Source organism: Periplaneta americana, chromosome 9 (genome assembly GCF_040183065.1).
Source record: "Periplaneta americana isolate PAMFEO1 chromosome 9, P.americana_PAMFEO1_priV1, whole genome shotgun sequence".
Taxonomy (NCBI): Eukaryota; Metazoa; Arthropoda; class Insecta; order Blattodea; family Blattidae; genus Periplaneta; species Periplaneta americana.
Window position 1 is genome coordinate 23,719,726 of NC_091125.1, and position 26,387 is coordinate 23,746,112.

At 35.1% G+C, this 26,387-nt stretch overlaps 1 protein-coding gene across 1 annotated transcript in view; it reads left to right on the top strand.

The window, feature by feature from the left end:
- Positions 1 to 26,387, top strand: part of LOC138705824 (toll-like receptor 7) — a 598,894-nt gene that overhangs the window by 234,627 nt on the left and 337,880 nt on the right. Inside the window, exon 2 of the mRNA XM_069834489.1 lies at positions 20,798 to 20,888. The gene's annotated coding sequence lies outside the window, so the exon portion shown is untranslated. The remainder of the gene's footprint in view (positions 1 to 20,797; positions 20,889 to 26,387) is intronic.

A 26,387-nucleotide genomic window follows, 5' to 3' on the forward strand; every position in this document is an offset into this window, starting at 1 on the left:
TCTTTGTTCACCACAAATTTCACTTTTACATTTACTGAGATTTGAACTCTGTTTTCTGGCAAATAAAGCTGAGGTTTTAGCAGTTTGCATAACTGTGCCTCAACATTAGACACAATATCAATAAAAGTCGATTTACCATAAACTGTAAAAACTATTCTTTCACCGAAGAATACTCTATTAATAATATGTACGTATTTTATTTTACAATTAGTCATTTACTGGTCGAGTTTCTTTACATAGCCGGAAAAGATATGTCTTTACATTTACTCGTATATTGTTAACACCATGTGTGAAATAGCGTTCTAATATGTTTAATAATAATAATAATAATAATAATAATAATAATAATAATACTAATAATAATCATAATAATAATAATAATAATAATAATAATAATAATAGTCTAATAATAATACCATAAATCCCTTCAAGCATTTGTGGTTTTGCTATGGTTGGATTTATTATTTCTCAGTGGATTAAGATTTGTGTGTCCACCGCTGTGGAGTAACTGTTAGCATGTCTAGCCGTGCAACGAAACGAGCGGGTCCGGGTTCAAGTCCCGGTTGAGGTTCTTCCAGGGTTTTCCCTCAATCCATTAAGAGCAGATGCTAGGTAACATTCGAAGCTCGATCCTGGACTTATTTCACTGGTATTATCACCTAATTTCACTCAGACGCTAGATAACCATTACAGTTGATAAAGATTCGTAAAATAAATTGAATAGAGAAAGATTAATGTAATAATCTTCGTCCTTTTCTACTTCGCATCCTTTTTCCTCGTGACTTTCTTTAGTCTACTTAACAATCTTGCTGCCCTGTATTTTCATAATGTAGTCCTTTTATTTCATTGTTACATTTCCGTAAATTGTTTTTCTTAATCTCTATACTTCTTGCTTGTATAATTTATTATTATGTCTCCGCGAAAGCCTTGCGGAACGCCTAAAGCAATCCATTTCTGAAGCTAATAAATAATTCATGTTTATGTCCCGGTGACCACGTCTTGGGATTAGATATCGACGGTGTTTAGGTAAAAGGGCTAACGCTCATTTTTAAATGTGGCTTTTTGCTGTAATTACTGTAATTAGTTAAAATATAATTATAAAACGTGAGGATATGTTTTTTGACAATATTATGTTCACATTCCTTCATATAATGTACGGTAACTAATAATAATGTGTTAAAATTTAATTATAGCTCTTTCTGAAAATTTATTTTCTTTTATAGGATAAGCCTTTTACCTGAACACGATCGATATGTTTAGCCAACAGTACGAAGACTGGTTGTAACCTCGTAAGTGACACCAATCGGGCAACTATCACTCATGAGGCAACTAAAACAGGAGATAATTGTTTAGGGTGACCAGTTCCTCTCCCGCACCATTGCATACATCACTGACTACTATAGTACATAATATTTCACTAATAAGACTTAAAATGTAGACAACAATTATTATTCTTCCACTGACACATCTCGTCAAGTGAGATGTATAATAGAGGAGACAAGACCTGTCCTGTGACCTTATCATGTGCCGTGGCTATTTCATCAATGTGTGTGGAGGGAGAAGACAGGTTTTAGTCTGAGATGAATTTCCGTGTCGGTGGATTAGTATAGCCTAATATTAACCATGATGAAACAAACTATATTTCTGATAACTCATTCTTTCTCTTCTCGCAAGCTCACATGCCAAGTCTCGTCTGCTCATCTGTACTGTCTGATAATAGATCTAGGCCTATCAGCCAGAACTTCAATCAGAGGTATTCTTGGACTTAAATATATATAAAGCATTTGCAACCAAGCGCCCAATTATCGGCGAAATACTTAATTAAACATTTTATGATATTTTTTTTTTAATCAGAACATTAATATCAGAGTACCATAACACGAGAGAGAAAATGCGGAAGATAATTTGATAGGTGATTATTTATAACAACAATAACAATAATAATAATAATAATAATAATAATAATAATAATAATAATAATAATAACAACACTTAACTTTTTAATGTTTCATGAGTAACATGTAGTATAATGCTGTTTTATGTTATACAACCGTTTTCCTCGTAATACTTCTCATCATATTGTCAGCAAAAAAAGTGCGTACTTGAAACTTCCGTTTTTGTAGAGATACATGATTTCGAGAGAGACATTGCGACGATACGCCACTAGCAGGTCAGAGACAAATACAAATGGAACGGAGTTTGACTCCAGTGAGTGAGAGGGTGGGGGTTGGGGGAGGTAGGAAGCAAGAGAATGGATAGCTATCATTGAGAGCCACAATGTGCTCGCGAGTCACATTTTTGCCACGGCTGCTCTACTGGGACTATTCGAGGACTGTGACGTGTGTCGTCGATTTTCACATGAGGGACTGTGCGACGACTGTACGTGAACAGTTTCCCTCATATTTTGCAATTTACATAGGCCTCTTCTTCTTGGCTAGTTGTAATCATGGAAACAGTCGAGGAAGACGTCATGGCTTGTGCATCCTACCTTGTGTTACAGAAGCGAGAGAAGAGAAAAAATGTATGGATTCATGATTTGTGGAGGGCACATGATGAGGAGACGGGAGTTCCACACCATCTTTCGTCTCTCAAAAGATGATCCAATGAAGTGATCATGCTCCTCCACCAGTATTATTAACTGTTCTTCCAGTCCAGAGTTGCAGTTTGCCCTTTCGGAACGAAGGGGAAACAAGGAATTCGACCAACAGATAACAGAACAACAGAGAAATGCAATATGGAAGCTTCGGAAGCTCCAGATGTCTGGTGCTATACCCGAATGGAGAGCGGAAACACTCGAAGTTACCTGAAGGCGGTCTGTGAGCGGTTTCACACATTTTTACATAGAGGAATGTGCGCGTACTGTGTCGTAACCACCGGGGATCACGGGACCGAAATCGTCCCGCCAAGTGATTCCATCCGCGCACAGTCTCGTATGTGAAAACCGAAAACAGCTTGTCAATATAAATAACGAGGACACGATATAGTCCCCGTACAGTACCCAATGTGAAAACTGGCATTTAAGGTCCGTTCACATCTACAGACATTAAACGTGTAAGATACTATACTCGTACTATACTATGTATAACGTCTTTGGTCTTTACAGTAGTGGCAAAAAAAAAAAACCGGAGCGACGGAATAATCAAAGTCCCCGAAATGAGCCACTGCGCATGCCACGCCGGCATTCACGAGATAGCGAGTAATCTATTGAAATTGTTGTAGTTTCGACTGCTGACGTAGCCCATTTCGAAAGCCATTAGAAAATAAGCTGGTAAAATTCATGTTCTGGGAATAATAAGTTAATTAAGTAGTAAAATATGCTGCAATCGAAAAAGTATTGGGAATAAATTTGAATAACAAACAAACAAAAAAAAATTCCCTTCCCAGGCAGGATTCGAACCACGAAAGTCTTAGTTACCAGTCTATCGACGCTCTGGAGTGAAAAAAGATTTGAAATCAGCTACAAGGGTCGGTCCGGTTTTTTTTGTCACTACTGTGCAACGTCTTTGGTCTGTACATACCTGTGCGCCTACACAACTCTAGATATGAACGCTCTACACATAATGCACTAAAGAATATGTTGTGTCTGCCACGCTACGCGTATGACACGCTCAATGTCTGTAGATGTGAATGTATATTAATACTTTAGTACTGTAAAGATACCGTACTCGACACTCACGGATATACGATTAAGTGAATGACAGTAAGTCAATTGACATTATTTCTTTAATGTGCACCACCTGTTACGCTAGTCATATTCCTCAGTCTTCGACATTGCGGAAGGTAGGTATGAAGTAGCTACAATGTTTGTTTATTAAGTGTTATGATGATAATAGTATATGCCTCTTATTTAATGGTTTATTTTTCGAGAAAATAAAATACAGATTCTTAAAGAAAGACTAGTGTTTTGCTTCCATGCGATAATCTGTGAAATCGCACTGAAGCGTATGCAGCGAACCTTTGAATGTACAATTAACGAGAAAGAGTAAAGCACGAGTAGAGGCAAAAACCCAGTTCCCATGCACGTGAGGTGTATTTAACTAGAGTCCATTATCCTTAACTTAAGCCAATTGTAACCGATTTAAGGTCTGCACGGAAAGTAGGCAGCCATGTGTAGCACCGCGTTCCCATCAGAACAACACGTGCAATTAAATTGTTTCGAAACGATCTCGTTATCTAACATCGAGGCTAGATTCAATGATGAAATTATTGTTATAGGCCAAAAATGTATGTTTATTTTGTGAAGGCATGCAACAGTTATTTTTTTCTTCTCAACTCTTAATCTTCCCTGTTTCTTCATCTTTTACATATCGTTTTCTTTCCTCGTTTTTACTTCATTATATGAAGTGCGATAAGCAAGTGTTGTATTAATTTTCGCGCAAATACACATTTTCACTAGCTCTGATTACAAAATAATTTGGTTTTGGACACGTCCCTCTCTGGACATTGATTTCTTTTCAAACTATTGAACTACTTATATTCTTATTCAAAATCTATTCGCTCAGTGAACTATCCGAGAATAATGCATATGAATTATTTTTATTTTAGTAAAAATTAATGTCTCTTTGTTTTAAATCGAAATACACAATGGAGATTTACTCCAAATAAATCAGACAGTTTTCTTAGTGATTATCAGGGAACGGATTTATATGGACTAAAAATATATGAAATATGTAAATATATATGTAGTTATTTTTACCAAAATATGGAATTAAATATGGATTTTTACCAAAATATGGAATTAAATATGGACTTAAAATTATAAAAAAATGACTATGTACGTTAAATATTGGTACATTTTAATCAAACTAAACAAAAAATATAATGGACGTACCTTATCTTCCAATGTAGTTTCAACAAAACACAATTTTTATTGTCTGTTACCATAACAATAGGTTACAAACATTTCTTTCAAGTGCTGAAAAGTGAATCTTCTTCTATTGTCTCTGAGGATAGATTTATACTGACTAAAAGAGCGTTCGACGTCACAAGAAGTAACTGGTACATAATTCAATTTCACAATGTCTGCTGGGGATAAGTCCAAGTTAATCTTCACTGTTGATTCACCACTCATCACAGCAACAACCTTTTGTAGTTCTTCATATCCAGGGTTTTTTTAAAGTACAGTGTCCACCTTAGCTCTTACTGCATCTGCAACTTTACCTCTACCACGATTCAGTTGTTCCACAGTACTATTTATAATTTCAAAACTTTCAGATAGTGAAAGGTGCCTATTTTGGAGACTTTTGAGCGTTTTTATGATGCATGAAAATGTATGCTGAATGTGAGCTAAGTCATTCTTCACACTTATGTCACAGGTAACTGTTTTCGCAGTATCAATTGAGACTGCATCTTCAGAGTCCAATGCAAGGAGAACATTGTTAATAGAGTCTATATGTTCGGCATAATATTCAACTGCTTCTAGCCATGTACCCCATCTAGTTAAAATTGGCTTTGGTGGCAATGGAATTTCAGGGTACATTTCTTTCAACACGTTAACTCTACTGGGAGCTTTGAGAAATACTTTTTTCACTGATGAAATCAACAAATCTACTTTAGGGAAATTGTCTCTGACCACTTCTGCCACACGATGAAATGCATGCGCCACACAAGTAAAATGAGTCAATTTAGGATATACAACAGATAATGCTTGTCCAGCTTTGACCATATAAGGGGCAGCATCGCTAATAAAGAATAACACATTATCGTACATAATACCCTTTGGCCACAGGATACCCATAGCTTCGTTGAACAGTTTAACTATAGTTTTGTTATTGCACTTTTCTAGAACATCACAATGTAAAAGAATTCGTTCAGAATATTGTTCACTTAACAAACCGATAACTACATTACCAACAAGTCTACCTTCTTTGTCGGGAGTCTCATCAATGGAAACCCAAATTGAACTATCTTTAATTTCATCTCTTATCTTCTGTATTGTCTCATCGTAGATGGATGGAGCATACGTCTTCCTAAGTGTTGACTCATCCGGGATTGTATGTTGAGTATATTTTTCAAGGAATTCCCTGAAGACCTTATTCTTTAGTTTGTAGAGAGGAATATCAGCAGAGATGAGAGAACGGCACAGGTCGATGTTAAACTCAGATCTTACATTCGATGTTGTTGGTTGTGTTAAAAACAATTGTCTCTGCTTGGAATTTAGTTGTTTGTTGGCCTGATGTTTACTAGTTGTAATGTGTTGTTGCACCAGGAACTTTTGTGTAGATGATACTGCACACTGACACAAATTACAAAATAATATTTTATTGTCAGTTGATAAACCATCTTCTTTAAATTCTGAAATGTAACTTGTTAGTTTTGATTTTAAATTGACTGAATGACGTACTTTTGGCATATTTACCGTCTTTATAGTATGATTTACAAAACTGAACCTATGTGTACTCTGACTGGCATTTAACTGTTGAGCTGCACAACTGAAGTCTGTTAAAAATTTTAAATTAAAGTAATACAGTTTTGTAACTTACTTTCCCATTGTTGATAGGACTGCTAATTTTCAAATAACTCTGATGTTAAAGGGATTACTGAACATGTGTTTAAATCTCTATTGTTGAAATGTATTTTTAAAAGTTAATGGAATTTTGTTTTGTTTTATTGTTAAACCTAATATAATATGGACTGTTTTATATGAAATATGGAAAATATATGGAAATTAACGAAAATATGTACTAAACTCTAAAATATGGAAAAATATGGAAAATAAAAGTAGGATTTTTCAACCCTACACATTGTGAAACATAAAGATAATGCAAAATATAAATTATATTAGCTTTATAAGTAAATATGTATTTACATATAAATCCTTTCCCTGGTGATTATCTTATACCATGAGAGATAAGTTAACAAATGAGTCTTTGGAAATCCATATCTACTTAAGGAAGCTTTACTACGAAAATTTTATTTCGTATAGAATTATTTTTTTCCTTTGAAGATATTATTCAATAGTTGAATTGTCCCTTGGCTGCGTTACGGGCACTGCGCTGAGTTAACTCTAGAACAGCGATGACCAAACTGGGTATCGTGATTACATCGTGCGATCAAAAACATTCATACTAGTAAGGGGAGTTTTCTGTACATTGCTCTCTGTCTCGCTTACGTACTGGAGGTAAGCAATGTCGGTACCATGTTGCTCTACAAACCCTCTGTCTCTAGCAGGAACAGAAGGTTTCGTACAGAATGGGAAGAGGAATTTATTCGCTGTTCTGTCGGAGAAAATGTAATATGTTGCTTTGCTCAACGGTTCAATTAGTAATAGTATATAGAAGCGACATTATAAAGCATTACTCTGAATACACAGGCATAACAGGTATTATTATTATTATTATTATTATTATTATTACTATTATTATTAGTATTATTATTATTAGTATTATTATTATTATTATTATTATTATTATTATTAATCAGCAAGTGTTACCATAATTTTTATATACGTGCCTGAATATGGAGACCTACATCTTCCCTTGATGGATAAAATAATTACTAGACTACGCTATATCTTTATTTTTTATTATTTTTTAATCTTTTGATGACTATTATCAGTTATTTACTAGTTATTAATTTAATAATAATAATAATAATAATAATAATAATAATAATGGTAATACTAATAACAATACTGATAGCATTACCAGTAGCAGCAGTAATAATAATAATAATAATAATAATAATAATAATTATTATTATTATTATTATTATTATTATTATTATTATTATTATTATTACTATAGAGAAACTGATTGAATGTTACGTGCTAGTGTAGTAATGAAACGAGCTATTAAACTCCAAGAGCTGAAATAAGCCATAAATCATCATCAAGAAAAATATGACATAAATAAATATAAGGAAGCCAGCTATCTAGTGGCGAACGAAATAGCTCGTTCTCTTAAGCCAGTAGTGTCAGAGTTGTAAACTCCGAAACCGGTTGTGGTGCTAGAGACGTCCAGTCGGAGCGTGAACTTGCTTATGTCTGTGGAAGCACCGGAGCTCGCAACGAGTTATAGTGGAGCGCTCCGCTCCGTTTAGGCTGTGTCTGACAACGCTGTCTTAAGCCTTCCAACGGAGGAGAGTTTTTTAAAAGCGTAATGATCATGGTGGCTGAAATAATTTGTCCAATGAAAATTGTTAATTTATTTTGAAAAACTGCGCTTTCTCAGCAAAATATCCAGAGGAGAATTCAGTACATTTTTTATTGTGTTCATTGAGAAATATTAAAAAAAATGCAAGAAAATTTGTATATAATTTTTATTGGCTCTTGATGATAGACAAGATCTAAACATTTTTAATCTTAACAGAAAAATTTCAAAACAAAAACAAAATTGGTTTCAACATATAACAAGAATGGAAAATAATCGACTACCTAAAATGTTGCTAAATTATACACTACTGGAGAAGAGATGTTGGAAGACCCAGATTAGGATGGTTGGAAGGCATCAACTTTGAAGACGGAACAGGCCAATAGGACTAATTCTTGTTGCTGAAGAAGAAGATTATTGTTTCCTTTACATTGAGGAAGGGCCCGAAGACTAGCACCGGAACCCGAAATGGTTTGTTTTCATCACCACTTGTTTTATGTAGGAATAGTTGTTGAGTCTTCTTTCTCTCTGCAGATATGCAGTAGAACCTGGGTTATAGACTACGTTACCCAATTATGCGTAGTTCTGATCTGTAGGTAACTATATACAGGTCCTGGCAAAATTACATTTAATTACATAAAAGTTAAATCTGAAGTATACATAATTATTTTGCACATAATTTGCTTTTGTAAGTATGCCTAGTATTTTTTTAAATGTAATTTGAAGTGCACATATTTTTGCTCCCTTTGATACGTAATACAATTTCATTTTAACCTCACACAATTTGTCTTACGACTTTGAATATATTTTAATCTATTCCCACAATTCTCAAGAGCAGCCGCGGGATATGGGGAACATATAAGTCATGTGATAGTGAAGACCGATGTGCCTTTACGTCAATTGAATACTGAGTCAGCATGCTACATCTTTATGTCCTATATCTTAACTTTTTTTTTTACGAGATGTTTTCCAAACTCTTGAAAATAGTTGCAGGTCAGTCATTATCTGTCTAGCAATCATGTGTGACAGTAAAGGACAGAGTTACCCGCTAGAAGACAAAGTTAGGTTTATAATAATAGAAGTTGGGGCAAATTCCCTTAAAACAAAATCTGAAATTGCGAAATGTTTGTAATAAACATGTAGGCCTATAATGTAAAAAATTGATTAATACAGTAATTAAGATGTCTTGTCTGAGTTCATGACTGAAGAAAAAATTTCACAGTAAATATTTGTAGTGCATTTAGCTTATATTAAGCATTAAAATTCTAGTCACTTACTAATGATTAAACACATTTGGACAATAGCTTTACTGACAATGTACAACGAAATATTATGATACAGTTAATATTTACGTAACAGGTAGAAGCATATATAGCACCACCGTCTCCAGTTTTCTGAATGTTTATTTGTCTTTATAATTTTATAACAATAATTGAGGGAGTTCGGTTCAAAATCTGTTTAATGCAGGTTTTTATGAAATTGAGTTAGGATAGGCTGGGAAAAAGTGCGCACGGGACAAAGATCCGAATGTAGATTCTTCCCTACTTCTGAGTGTGGCAGTTCTGAATCTCCAGTTGAGAGGTCTTATGGTGGAAGAGTCAGACGTGTTATGTCAGTGATTTGTGCTTTCAAGCTTTCGAGATATGAGATGAGTTACTTTTTCGGAACGTTCTATCTACGAATAAATATTTACTATGTATTTGATGTCTATCTGTCTGCTATAATAAAATCCCAAGAATTATCAATATCTCATATGTAAGTATATAACTCACACTTTAAGCTTAGTTGTTAATAGAAGAAATTACTATAAATGGCAGCTGATACCAGAAGTTTAGAAATCAGCGCCATGCGGCAAAGATCCTACGTACTAGGTAGGGCAAAGATCCTCATGCGTACCTTTGCTGGCATTTATCACCTTCACCTCAGACGTTAAATAACCATGACAGTTGATAAAGCGTTGTAAAATAAACCAATTAAAAACTGTCTTGAGATGGTGCCGAATTTGTCTAAACGCGCAGTAAACTGTAACAAACTTAAAACTGCTAACGGGGTTGCCCTTGGACGATTGTTCGATTCCCGCTTGCACTGATTACATGGTTTGGATTTTTCGTGTGTTTTCTCTAACCGTAAGGTGAATATCACGTAATATATAGCGAATCCTCGGCCTCATCTCGCCAAATACCATGTTGCTATCACAAATTCCACAGTCGCTAAATAACCAAATAATGTCTTCAAATAACCAACTAAAAACTGATTTAAAAACATTGCTTTAGAGTAATCTGCACATTATCGAAAACATCAGATGGCACAGTGTGAACTATACCCATGTAAGAGAGAGTTGACATTGTTTTATTATCTTAAGATGGTTCAGATATTATCAGTGGCATTTTTGTAACAGGCGAGGTATAAAAAAGCCAAATTCCTAGGCGAGAATAGGGAATTATAATAATTTATCGCAGAGAGTTCAGGATGTGCGAGATTCCCCTGAGGTATATAGCGGCTATTCTTGAAGCTCTTGCAACATGTCGGGTGACACCCCACTTAATAACTAATGCCTTAGCAACAGGAGACTGAGTAGAATAAGGGAATATATCGCTCATTAAAATAACTTTGCGTCTTCAATGTTTACAACTACGCAAAACGTATTAGATCATAACTCAGATTATTCTTAATTACGACCATTCTCTCCCATAATAGTCAAAATAATATATTTGTTATATAAAATCTGTCTCTGAGGTATGGAATTAATCATAACTATAGTTTTATACAGAATGGGTCTAAAATATAAGGGAAAACTAAGGGAGATGAATTCTGACCATAGGGCTAGATAAGTTTTGAATTGCAAACTTAACCTACAATACAGTATTTACAACACAAAACAATATGGCATTACATGTATCTCTGGCAACATCAATGTAGATGTTTGAAGTATACCAATCTCAATGGAGGAAACTATCATACACTGACAGAATTTTCGAACATACCGGTCTCTGCCGGAACAACATTTGAGACGGCATGCACATGTTTTTCTAGAGTCGGCTCGTCAAAAACCGGATCATTGTACACAATACTTTTTAGACGTCTCCACAATTAATATAAAGTGGTTTTAAGTCCTCTGACCATGCGAGTCATGCTACAGAACCTAATCAACCGATCCATCCCTCTGAAAAGGTGTGTCGGCGATGTATTATAGAAATTGTTTTATAAATTCTACTTCGGTAAATTAATTTCTACAATCTTAAAAATACCATTAAATCCAATTCCTTACCAGTAAGTATTTTTAAATAAATAGTTTTAATAATACGAGTATATAGGCCTACATTAATTTAATGTCATAGGTGCTCAACAATTTTAAATATCACTGAATTTTAATTTCTCTTATTAAATGCAGATACGTAACTGTTTTAAATATTACTTACATTTTATTTCTCCTATTAAATGTAGATGCTCAACAATTTTAAATATTACTCACGTTTAATTTCTCCTATTAAATACAGAAGTGAAATTACAATTAGCTTTACACTGGTGATGTCAAACAGCGTATTCCGAATCTCACCGGACCGGTGGACAATAATGACGTTACGCTGCAGCGAAATAGGAACAAAACTGCTGGAAGGTTCGATGGCTGTCATGGCGGCTGTATAAGTTGTTGTCTGTGCTACGCTAGCAAGATTTTGCGAAATTTCCGTACTGTCATCTCGTTCAAAGAACAAGAGAGCATAAACATTTTATTTCTTAAAACGGTAGTAATAAGTGGTCCGTTGACATGTTCGCTCATAAGCCATTAACATATTGTTTTTACGTTGTGCTTATTACAAACAATACAGCAGAACCAAAGCAGAACACACCGCCATGACACAACAATGCACAATGTCATTCGTCTGCTAATTCCCGCCCTATACAAGAACCAATCAGATTCATTGATGGCGGTTGATGGAGACTGCCACCACCTCTGCAAGCTGATGGAACTGCTGCGACACCGGTGGAGCATCAGTGCCGTCATCGTTGAAATTCGGAACACCGTGATGCCATCAGATTGCTCAGCGCTGAGATTCGAAATACGCTCAAAGCAAGCGCATTTTTCTGACTTTGACGTCGTGTGCGGCCATCAAGCGCTAGGTATGGAAGGAGGAATAAGCAGCCTGTTGGATTAAGAAAACAGTGGTGCACAAACTTCAAGTAGAACGCGAAATTTTGTTATCTATATTGTCTGTAAAACAAAAGTACTAACACCAATTTTTTTTATATTGCAGTTGTGTTTTAAACGTTAATAACACAATAAAGGAGTTGAGAAGGAATATTCACATAAATTCCATAGTACTATAACTATACTATACTAAGTAAATGAAACACATCATTCTTAAAGAAAGTGATATCCCTAAAAAAGAGATTGAGTATGACATAAGTTGGAATTGATATTGATAGTATCTTTAGCTTTATAAAAGTAGCTAATCAACAAACTAATAAAAACAATATTACAGTACAAAGTAAAGTTACCTAGGCACCGTATATGTTTAAGTGTAACTAATATTCCGTAACAAAACTCTTATCGCATTATGCTTTTAAGGTTATATTGGTCAGCAACTTCCTATCATCAGAATATTAAATTATTTTCTCGAAACCTGCTGAAGCTATAGAGCTGGCATTTTTAAAACATATAGCACATATCTTTTACTTATAATGTAACAGTGGTTGCTTTGTTAATTCATTTCCTTACAAACATTTTCCATGTGAATGTTTTCAAAATTTGTAATTCTCTGTCTTCAGTAATACCTATTTACGGTATATTAGATTTACGAAAACATTGTTTCAGGACCTATAAGGCTGCTAAATAAATAGGCCTATATCTCAAAATTTCACTTTTCTACTAAAAAAAAGGTGAGAAAAATATTCCTTTTAAATAAAAAAACAAACTTTTAAAAAATGCGGATTAAAATAATTAAAACTTACATTCTTATAATGCACTTATACTTCTCAGACAAATCTAAAAATTTACATGGATACAGTTTTAATAAGTTCTCTTCCCTTTATCTATTGAATCAGTGTTGGTCATCCCTGTATATAGCTCGACCAAGTGGCATATACTATCTCTTTCGACTGTTTCTTTCCTCTCCGGTGTAAAGCGCTCAGGCTCTCCTGAGTTCTAAAGCGCGCGCTTGCGCCTATGGGCATCAATTGACATGATGACTTGCACTATAATAATTAGGAGAGGCAACTCAGAAATATAGCCCATATATTGTCGTGTCAATATACAACTCTAGTACTTCTCACAATCAGGTCTTAAAATCTGCGAGATGAAATAGTTAACAGGCGACATAATATATGAGTAGCGGAGGGAGTTTACAGTTCATGCCAATAAGAGAAGGTATGCTTTTATTAGAACACTGGCAGTATGTAAGTTTACTCTATACAAATATCCTGTGTAGTGCGCCGCATCGTCTCTGCAGTGAGATGTTGTATGTCTTATTACAGTAGGCCTACAGTTGTTTGTTCTCTCCAACACTTAACTGTTGAAGTATCATGTCATCTGCATTCTTGTCAGGCTTATAGGCAGGGGCACCAACATAGGATATATTACGATAATTTCAGGTGCAATAGCACAAAAATGCGTAAATAGTGATGTACGTAATAAGAACAGCTTCAGCTTTATGTGGAAATATCCGCTGGATTGGAATATCGCCCAAGACTTTTGCCGTTAATGAAATTTAAGCTTGAAATTGCAATAACCTTATGTTACAGTTGTATAGCCTACTATCCAAACATGCGTAGTCTAGAAAAAGTTCTGAAGCTGATATTTGTCTGTAGCGCTGTAGTAGTATTAATAGAAGAAGAAGAAGAAGAAGAAGAAGAAGAAATAAACCCATGGATTTTACATTTCGTAACTTCGATACCTTAAAAGTTGCGATGGGCCCTTATTCCATTGAGGCTTGCAATTTCTTCCAACGTTGATCGTATCATTATGACCTCTCTATGGTAAACACAGGCGGTTAAGGAATTACGACCCAGTCACATTTAAAGATACACTCCCAGTAACAGCTTCATTACCGCGAATCTTGGGTACGAAGGCCAACCTATTGTTACAAGAATTACCACAACCGGTAAGAGGCAGTCTTACCACTTCAAAATATCCACCTAAGGCGTCAACACTTATAAACCATACATTTTCATATGCACGCCGATCTAATTTCAGTAGACTGCGATTGTAAGGCGATAGTTTGATAGCACATTAGTAACCTTGAGACATATTATTTGGGAATATCTTGCAGTGAATCAAGTCTGCGAATCGTGTGAGTACGTGTTAAGAAGTAACGGCTACTAATGATCGGGCAATAGCGTTCTGTTCACATGTAATGAGAGCACATAACAGGGCTACGGCGGTAAAATAACGTTTTTCTTGGTCCCTACGTGATTGGCGAATCTGAGAACAGTCATCTATTAAAATTTAAAGGGAACGTGTAAATATTTCCAACCCAACTAGTTTTCGTAGCAACGATGTACCATTAACTATTACTGTTTGCTGGTAAAGAAGTGAATTGTAGAACTTCTTTGAGGTAAGCCTTCCTATTTTTATATCCTTCTGGTCTATAATATGTAACTATGTAGCCTTGGTAGCTTAGCTGGCAGAGCACTGGCTTATGAACACTGCATACCCGGAATTTAATTTCGGTAGGCCTAAATGACACTCTGGAGGAAATTATATGCAGAATAAATATGGGAAATGCCTGTTATTATTCGGTTGAGAAGCTTTTGTCATCTAGTCTGCTGTCAAAAAATCTGAAAGTTACAATTTATAAAACAGTTATATTACAGGTTTTTCTGTATGGTTGTGAAACTTGCACTCTCACTTTGAGAGAGAAACAGAGATTAAGAGTGTTTGAGATAAGGTTCTTAGGAAAATATTTGAGGCTAAGAGGGATGAAGTTACAGGAGAATGGAGAAAGTTACGCAATGCAGAATTGCACGCATTGTATTCTTTACCTCACATAATTAGGAACATTAAATCCAGACGTTTGAGGTGTGCAGGGCATTTAACATGTAGGCTATGGGCGACCCAGAAATGCATATAGAGTGTTAGTTGAGAGACCGGAGGGAAAAAGACCTTTGCGGAGGCCGAGATGTAGATGGGAAGATAATATAAAAATGGATTTGAGGGAGGTGGGATATGATGATAGAGACAGGATAAATCTTGCACAGGATAGGGACCGATGGCAAGCTTATGTGAGGACGGCAATGGACCTGCGAGTTCCTTAAAAGCCATTTGTAAGTAAGTTCTAACAGTGGAGTCGTATTTGTGGTGAACAGGGTTTCCCTCAGTTTTCTCCGTTTCCTCTATTTTATAGTCACTCTCCCTATCAGTACTTATTAACAAAATTATAATACCATTAACAAAAACTGTGTGCTCGGTCGAGGCAAGTTACCTGGTTGAGGTTTTTTCCGGGGTTTTCCCTCAACCCAATACTAGCAAATGCTGGGTAACTTTCGTTGATGGACCCCGGACTCATTTCACCGGCATTATCACCTTAATATCATTCAGACCGTAAATAACCTAGATGTTGATACAGCGTCGTAAAATAACACAATAAAATAAAAAATAAAAACTGTGTCGGCGTCATATAGTAATGTGACTGGCGTACAGATGGCATCAGACATACGGTAATACCACAGTCTAGTATATACAGTCACGAAGCTCAATACGTAGTAAATATGCATCCATAGATAGTTGCTAACCATTAGGATCGCTACTATCGCCTCATTACAGACAATGCGAAATGGTACCTGCACAGTCTATTGTTCCTAGTACCCTCATAAACTCAAGCTTCGTGACTATATATACTATACTGTGGCAATACGATGTAAGTCTGCTTATTAGTCTACCACGCTGCGGTCGGGACTTCTGAGACCTCGGTGATGCTCAGTGAGGGACTGGCTGCTACAGATCGTTCATCAGTCCGTCTGACTAAACAGTACCTATTCCTCGTCTATTTTATTAACATCCTCGCAATACTTTTGCCATTCTACGACATCATAGAGGTGATATATGCACTAGAAGTGTATCGCAGTGGTATATTACCGTCTACGATGCAGTTAAGCAATAGGTGTGGTACGCTTTCGGAGAGTGGAAGTGCATTATAGTGGGACTCCATCGGGCCCTTAAGCCTATATGGTTGAATCGACAGACGAAATCGTATACGTAGAGCAGCTGTGGGGAAAATGTGACTCACGAGCACATTGTGGTTCGCAATGAATGTTGTGAATTTCTCTTGCTTCCTACCTCCCCCAACCCCCACTCTCTCACTCACTGGAGTCAAACTCCGTTCTATTTGTATTTGTCTCTGACCTGCGGGTGGCGTATCGTCGTAATTTCTTTCTCGAAACCATGTGCCTCTACAAAAACGAAAGTTTCAAGGAGGATGGGAGGACGCATTTTTTTGCTGACAGTATGATGAGAATATTAAATATATGATTTGTTCACATGTATTACGAGGAAACGATTGTATAACATAAAAGGCATTATACTACATGTCACTCATGAAACATGAAAAGGTTAAGTATTATCATCATCATCATCATCATCATCATCATCATCATCATCATCATCATCCTGTACATCGATCCTTTTCCAGCAGATGTACGAATAATGCGGTTGGATCTTCAATTTAAACTCAAAGATTTGCTATGTGTTGTTGAATGAAAGCTAGATGTAAGGACTTGACAAATGTTGAACTTTTAAAATCTTTGCCAAAAAATAAATATCCGAAGCTTCGTTCTTTCGCTTGCTCTGTTGAAGCCATGTTCGCTACAACTTGCGTTTGTAAAAAAGTATTTTCAATGAAAATAGTAAAAACTAAATTTAGATCACGACTGACAGACAAATACCTTCGTGATCAGTAAGTGGCATAATTCCTGATTTTGAAACTCTGTCTCAGAGACATTCTGAAGATAGTTTATAGATTGTGATAATGTATCCTATGTTTTCTTATTCATTCTTTCTTCGTTATACGTACTAAACATTAGTTTGTAACCTTATACTGCATAAAATTATATTTAAGTGCTTGACGTAAGGAAAAAGAAAATCCGTTAATAAATCAGACAGTTGCTTCACTTCCCCTTCGAGTGTCCGCCCTCCTCCATAGGTGCTATGCACGTTGCAGGTTACACAGTGGCTCGGCCCACGATCACATTTTCGCCACGGCTGACGTAGAGTCACGATATCTACAAAGAAAGCTGCCGTTGGGGCTTCACAAACACAACTATAAGTGAAGGAGTGTCAAGGCACAATGTCATTCGAGGCTGCGGTTCTTTCAGGTCCCTCCTTCGTACGCAAAGGAACAATGGATTTAATGTAATTATGGATTTAAAATCAGTGTTAGATATAGTTGTTAATGCGATTCCAATTTATCGCGATTGTGTTTATCAAAATTATTGAAAACATTATGTAGGCTACCTACGTACAATCCTCCAGTAATGTTACAGAGATTATTTGTATGTGGTCATGAAATATTATCGTTCGATAATTGCAGCTAAAACTTCAATATGTATTTTAGAACAACATTTCTAGTCGCCATGTCTGAAATGTATATTATAAACAGTGAGAAATATCGCATGTTTTATATACATTTATTATTTGTTTCAAAATTCCTCACTATTTATATTTCTGTGGATCTGATATTAACCGACACAAAAGTTAGAAGAGAATTACAAAGTTATAATTACTATATTTTCAATAACTGTAAATGGTACTTCATAATTTGCTTCTCAAATATTGATATTTTATAAACTTCGACGTTCTGTTTTTTATAGTTTCAAATTATAAGTTAAGTTCTTTATTGAATGAATAGTTAGAGAAGTTTAGTTTTTTATTCAACATTATTATGTTAGACTGTTTGTCTTAATCACTTGTGGTTAGAACGAGACATTCTCATTCGTTTCAATTGTGAAGCCATCGAGATGTTAGTGTTAATTCATTTTGTAAGCCTTATCGTGACACCTAATATTTAGATACAGTTTTGTTATTGTTATCATCATCTTCATTAATAAATGCAAAATGTCTCCCAAGAAGATAAAAAAATATATTCATATTGTTTTAAAATCAGTTAAATAATAAAACTTTAAATTCACTATAGAAGTAAAAAGGTTTCTCCAACTATACACGAAATTATAGTTTTGTCAATTTTGTATTTTGAAGTAAGATAACATTTTTTGCCACTTAAGCTCGAATAATTCTACTGAAAGATCAGAGGTATTTTGTGATCATATTGTTCACAAGACAGAAGGATAAAGACATGGATTATTCATAAACTTTTCTAGTAAAAACCATTACTCAAGCAACACTTAAATGTATATATGTACATTATGGGCTCAATTTTTAAGTCGACTAATATGGTTTAATTCTGATAGCGAGAAGAATGACAGAATATAACGTAGAATTTTTATCCATGCTCTCATTATTGCTATCTGGCTTATCCAAGCTCTGTATTTTTTAATAGAAGGCATTATTTTTATTTCTTACAATTTTAATATCAGTGTTTCTGCTTTATTGTATGGAGGAGAAATCTGAAGCTTGCCGCCGCAGGTTCGACTGGGCTTATTGTACTTAACCATTCCTTTACTTAATAATGTTTGTTGAAGTTCGAACGGCCGCTTTCTTTGTAGATTTCTTGACTCAGCTATGTTGTGCTACCTATCGATTAAGCTATGTAGGCTTTAAGATTCCGATGAAGTCCCACTAGAGTATCTCATCGAAAGCATACTATGCCTCCTCAGACTGATAGACCTATCATCTTCACCCCAGTCACACTAGTAGGCTGCACCATGCCGACATTGTTTTGGTTAATATTATTATAATGATTATGGAAATGGAGAGTGGCTGTGGAAGTGTGGAATGATAAGGGAAACTGTAGAAAATCCCTGAGGAACTTGGCTTTGCCAACACAAAAAAGACTTCGATGTCAACGAGGTTCAAACTTGGGTCCGCAATCATCGTGAGTCAGTGCTGTGTCAACTGAATTAGGCTATATAGGGTGCAATGATTCTGTTAATAATAAAATGCATTAAATTCTTTCCTTCTTTAAATACACCACTTTATTTAAGATAGTCGGACCATTAGTCTTACTTTATTTACGATACACAAATTGATATAGGCCTATTAGTTTAATTAAAATATTAAGTAGCCTATCACGTTAAAATATAGCTCAAAATACGAGTATTATGAAACAATAATGTTTACATTCATATAGCTATATTTTTCATTTCAAGTTGATAAAACTCACTGACTCTACTAATATATTTACATCGTATTCACTTCTGGAATACGTAATTTTATATTTTAAGGAATTCAGTCGTTAAATTATAAATTATACTGTGCCTAATGAACTACTTCTTATTGAAAATAAATAGGATACACACGAGTTGAAAAGAATAAGTTGGAGTTATCAACCATTTCTTCACATTTACTATCTCCAACTTTTCGTAAATAGGCCTATATTTCATCATAAAGACCGTAAACCTCTGATTGAGGTTCTGCATGATACGTCTATTACACAGGATTGCCATGTTTTGGCGTTTTACATGAAGAAAGGTCATCTTGAATTACTTCTTTATGCTCTAAAAAAATGAACTAAAATTTAATTTCGCAACCCTGTGTTATCAGGCAGTACATTTCATTTGGGGCCGCGCGGTAGCGTTGCGGTTATGATGTTACGCTGTAAGCCGAAAGGTCGCTGGTTCAATTCCCGATGGATTTATGGTTTTTTTCATTTTACCATGCCTTCCAGTCGCAGTATGGCCCTGGGGTCTACTCAGCCTCTAACAGATATGAGCACCAGGGACATTTTCTTGAGGTAAAGGCGCGGACACATAAGACTGACATCCCTACTGCCATTAAATGCCGATTTCTTTGAAGGTTGGAGCCTTAACCTCTCGCCACCCTCTATGACGATTTGACCTGTCATGGGGTTGACTTTACCTTTACCTTTTTTACATCTCACTTGACGATATATCAGAGGAAGAACAATTGTTCCACACATCTGAAGTCTAATTAGTGAACTGTGCGATATATACAATTGAGGGGGAAAAGAAATGGCCATCCTACTCCATTACGCCTATCTCCTAGCTTTGTTGCCTCATGAATGATGTCGTATTGGTGTCACTTATGAATTTCCAACTAGTCTTCGAACTGTTGATATACGTAAGGACCGTATTGCCATAGACCTGTAAGAGGATCCCCTATTCTGTTTGGTTCATTATACGTCGTGCTCAAACAATTGGACACATACCCTTTCTATCTGTTCGTACAGTTATTGCTAAGCTCACTATCATTAAAACTGATATCGGATGAACTTCTGGAAATGTACTGTAAGAACAAATGTATAAAGTAAATAAAAACTACTATAATAGTTCGCAACGTACTAGAAAATATGTCTTGAGTTACGATTGGTGTTCTCAAATTATTTTTCACAATCTAATTGCAGTGAAAACCTCATATGAATAATCAAAACTCTACTAAGTAATTATTCGCTACATTGAATGCAATGAAATACTGGCCAAGTGATTTGAAAGTCTTTTCCAATCCTTAAAACATCATGTTTAGTTTTATTTTCTTTGGTCACTATGTCAAAATATATTTGAACTACCTGAAAAAAATAGTAATCATTTCAATTGTCGGATACAAATTATGATTTTATAATAAGGTAATTTTTCTTTTTCAGGATTTCTTACCACTGAAGACTTGCGAATCGAATGCATCTAACAAGAAATCACTCAGTATCCCGTTGACAGAAGGAAAATATTAACCCAAATGTAAGTAATTTAAAAATATTAATAGAATATAAAATAATTTAATTAAATTTATTCAATATGTAAAAAGTTATGAGACATAGACTACAAATCATATATCAGTTACTTCAATTTGAATATTGAGATAAAACATAACATGAACTGTCAATTTTAAAACAATGAAATAGATATGTTTTTAAAAAAATTCTGGGGAACTTGACTTAGTTCAGGGATAATATATTCCAAATAAGATTATTTTCACTTCCCATAAATGTCAAAGAATATTGAAGAAAATGCACAGATTTCACAATTCATCAATTTCAACATAATTTAATACTTTTACTGTAAATTGAAATAAACTATTAGAAATGGCACATTACCAAAATATGTCCATAGTACTCCATACATCGCCAACATTTGAATTCCTCGTAATATTCTAACTCATACCTTTCTTGCTTTCTCCTTTCCAGAGAGGAGAAAATCTTAGTCACCAAGCAATTAAAGTCATATATAAAACCTTTATAGTTTAAATGTAACAAACACACGTGTTTTAAGAAGTCTAATTGTCTAAGACAAAAAAATTATACAATTTTATATAAAATGAACGTATTTGTTACATGCTATGAGAATAGTTTTATATAGCAACTGTTGAATTTGAATACTCTGTATGTAAAGTACGAAAGGATATAGTATCTGTAATTGACCACAAACGTGTTCAGTGTCCTTTTTTGTGCAGTACTATGTATGTATTACCACCTACCAAAAGCTAAGTCTATCTCAGGCTAGTACTGAAAATTGAGACGAAGGCCAAAAAAGAATCCTTATTGCTCTGAAGGTATGAAGTCGTATACTTATTTTCTTTCTTTTTATGGACTGGTGTAACTCATATGATTGATTGTTCATACTTAAAGAATCCCATGAACATTTGAGCTCTGAGGTAAGTTCGTTTCGCAGACAGGATGAATATTACCCTATATCCATTAGCACTCAAAACTTGGCAACCGTCAACATTATAGACTTTGAGATTTTTCCTGTACTTGAAATTATATTCTTGGAAGATTCAGTGCTGGAACCAAGGATTAGGTGCAATTTATTGCCGTAACCAGCTTCCTGGCCTCTACCATCTGTCCTTAAGATTGGTTTATTACTCTAAGGTTGTATAGTAGAAAAACTGAATGGTTCTTAAATAGTTCTGATATAAAATCTTGCCCATCTTATACCTGTAGACAATTTTTTTTCTGCTGAGACACATTTATTTCGCTACAAGCTAGTAAGTTAAATTTATTATAAAGTAGTGCTGATAAAATACTAAGAGGCCTGTCTGTCCACTCTGTGTATTAAAGTTGCTCTAATGTGTTTTCTTAGATCTCTGATTATTTATAGTTAGATAGTCAATGGATCGTATACAGAGTCTAAGGATATAAGTGCCGTCCTTTTTACAGTCGTCGGGGACAGTCTACAGGATCAAAAAATCCCCATACAACATATTGTCAAAACTTGATAATTTTCCCAGAAAAAAATATTTCTGCTCTTATTTTATTCGCATTATACTGCTTATATCGTTAGTAAAATTACGAAAACAATTACATCAGCAGGTACTGTATATCTTGCAAAGAGTTAATATTAGTTTAAATACCTATTTGTGTTTTCTATTATATTTTCGTGAAATTAAAAAAATTGCGTACTTAAATTTCTTAATATCCTGGCGTTAGAGACGTGGCAACATGTTAAGCAGGCAGTAAGCCTACTCTGCTCAGACGTACGTACATGTCAGCTGAGTTCTCCCTGTCCATAGGTCTACTGCCGAGCGGATGGCAGTTCGGTACAGGGTATTCGATAAACAACTTACAATCTCATTCACAGTTTAAGAATAGACCTGTCATATGTTATTAATTTATGGAGAAAGTCGTCGTAATTCGAGTGAGGCAAGAAGGATGTACCGTCAACGTTTTCCGTAAAAAAGGCTACCTAATCCGCGAACTTTTGTAGCAGTTTCTCAACGATTATTAGAAACTGGGAGTCCCTTACCCCATTTCGAAAATCACACAAACAGAAATGTCTTCAAAAATGATACTGCTTTGTGGAAGCAGGAGAGATTAAAATGTTGCATTTAAAAAAAATCGTGTGATTTTGTGCAGTGAACCATTATTGTTTATTTTGTAGACGTATAATAAAAATATGGACCAATATTACCAATATTGTTAAATAAAATTGAAATTTACCATAAAGTTCTATTAATGAGATTGAAAGTTTGTATTTGATGTTCGTTTTATGTAAACAACGGTCCGCCCCTGCATTAGAATAGAGTATCTGTTTTGTAGCGGTATGTCTGTATCTTCTTGAGCTGTACTGTGTACTTGTAAACTCTATCCTTTCCATCCAGCAACGTTGCCAAACGCCTAATATTGTAAACTTTAATAATTAGTTAAATATTGCAGTTAGAAAAAAAAAATATGAGGATATTTTTTCTTCCTTATGGCATGAACGATCAGCAGTTAAAATAATGGTACTTACATCCCTTACAACCTGTATAAGCCTTCATATTAGAAAAAACTGCACATAATAAGTTTGAATTTTATTATGCATCAATACCGAACTCAAAGGGGAGGACAAATATTGAGAATAAATTAATTAAAAGCCACAAAAATTGTTATATTACGAAGTACAGGCAAAGAAAACGTTAAACTAAATTAATATTTGAGGAGAAAAATTCGCTCCGGCGCCGGGGATCGAACCCGGGTCCTTGGTTCTACGTACTGACCACTGAGCTACGCCGAATTCAATCCACAGCACCGGATCGAACCTTCCTCCTTCAGAGTTTCCTTTTGTGGCCTGACTCCAAGTTAGGCATATATGTTGACGTTTAAATGTCTAGTGTCAACTGCCATTATACTAGGAGCGCACTCAGTTGAGTGACTTATTTGGCCGGGATTCCGCAGTTATGATGTACTGCTAGCTATGAGAATATTATGGATTTAATAATTTGTCCTACAGAATAATATCTGTAATGTTGACAATTAATATTTGAGGAGAAAAAATCGCTCCGGCGCCGGCGTAGCTCAGTGGTCAGAGCGCTTGGTACGTAGAACCAAGGACCCGAGTTCGATCCCGGCGCCGGAGCGAATTTTTCTCCTCAAATATTAATTGTCAACATTACAGAGATTATTCTGTAGGACAAATTATTAAATCCATAATAATGTTAAACTAAATGTTCGACGACCTAAGAAGTAGTGCGGAGATTCAACTATTTTAACAAATAGCCCATGTACATTTCCATTAATATTAGTAAAACTTTAACAAAATATTACAAATCACATAAAATCGCTAAGACTAGGATGGTTTAGTCATAACAATAGAATGCAAGGACAGAGATTGGTTAAAAAATTTTGTAAATGAAAACCGATTGCTACCAGATAATTGGGTAGACAAAAAAACAGATGAGAATAATTATTATGTCGTAAACAATTTGAAATTGATGAAAATAACTGGATGCAAATTATACAGCATGGAAAGGAATGGAAGAAAGTTGTTGAGAAGGCCAAAACTCTATTAAGAGTTGTTGTGGCTAGTGAAGAAGAAGAAGAAGAAGAAGAAGAAGAAGAAGAAGAAAAAGAAGAAGAAGAAGAAGAAAAGAAGAAGAAGAATAAGAAGAAGAGATTTGTAAAATTTGAACCAAGGACCTTAGTCTTATTCTTATAGTATGTGTTGACAGTGATTTTTACATATACCTTGATTGAATTGCTAAAGAAATGAAATATAATTTGAAACTGCTCGGATATTAGCAAACAGATTTTGTTATTTGACAGTAACTTGTTTTGCTTTTATCCCAAGCTTTTTATTCCATTAATACATATACGGTAACGTAATTATGGTCCAATTTAGAAAACGATTTTTCTGGGCCTCTTAACTTAGCAGTTGTTCATTTCCCACACAGGAATGGATTTTTGTAAAGCAGATCCGATCTAACACGATTCCCAAACATTTCCCTCGTCGGATCGATCTGCGGTTCGTTCACAAGATTTAACTGGAAACCAATTACTCCAGGGGCTTGAAATCGTATATTTACTGGCAGGAAATGTATTATTTAGTGTGCGCTCAACCTGCTAGATCCATGCGATGCAGCATAAGGGTCTCGTACTAGTGTGTGTCGAAACATTTCACGTGGGGTTGAACCGTGTTAACCGAGGGTTGAATGTGGGGCAACGCACGTACTCTACACGCACAAACTGTCATCATATATGGCATATTTTGACCGATGATATCGATGTTGTAAATGGGATGTTGGAGGGAAAGGGGTAATCGCTTACAAAGTTATAAACAAACAGAGGCGTACATATACACTGACCAGAAGCTTTGTGATGCCAATAATGTCAGATGACAGTCGCTGGTTCGGCCACAAATCAAATGGAAACACACTCAATGGGTTTACGGATCTTATTGAGTAACAACGAATGTAAGATACGTATATAGATGTAACTCTTTATTACCGTTCATTTGTGTTTACAACCGTCATTTTCTATTTTTGAAGTCGTGTAATTTGTAATGTTAGGTCCAGTTCTAGTCCATATTAATTAGAGATGAGCGATAGCAAGTTACTTGTAATAGTCTCGATTGTACTATCAACTGAAGTTCCTACAATCGATAGTCCTATCGATAGTTGTAATGAAAACTATCGATACTATTGATAGTCATTACAAACTCATTTCTTAATTAGTTATAAACTGAATATATTTCTGAATTAGTATCTCAACATGCAGCACTACTGAATTATTAATTTAATAATAGCTGTATATTGAATTAAATCTGAATTACATACCAATAACATACAATATTAGGCCCATAATCTGTCCTTAATCTTCCAATATTAGCCAACATTACATGTTTTCTAAACACGTGAGCATTACTCGAAGGATTAGTTTTCCACTAAAGTAAACATTTCCACTTTGTTTGGATGCAATCGGTTTCGTCTTCCATTAGTTAAGTTTATAGTTTTGGAAAACAGCTTTTCCAAGAGGGCTGAATATCCTAGTGAGCACGGATACTTCCTGGCGAAATCCCTTAGTTGTAGGTGAATTGTGTATGGTAGGAGAAACGAATGAGTGGAAACAAAATACTGAATTTGTTTAGTTAGGCGTGAAAAATGAGTACGTGCCTGAAATTTGTATGTTAGTTAAATAGGGATGTAATGCAAAAAATGTAGGCCTACTTGATTGAGTTTACAAATTGTAATGAAGGAGCACTATCTTGCATGAAAACTGGTTTATACCAATCAGAAAGAGACCATCCAATGTCTCAGCTCTCATTATACAGGGACTCTATCTTTCCCAGGCATACACTGTCATCTGTGCAAGAGATATAATAGAACATTTTTATTCTATGCTTGGTTGCAAAGGGAAGAGTCGTTCGTTTATGATTAAAAACAATACTTGGAATCACAGACTGGGACGAGATATGAACGAACCGTGAACGAATCGTTTAACAATTCGTAATGTCTGATGGAATCGTTGAAATATGCTCGTGTCG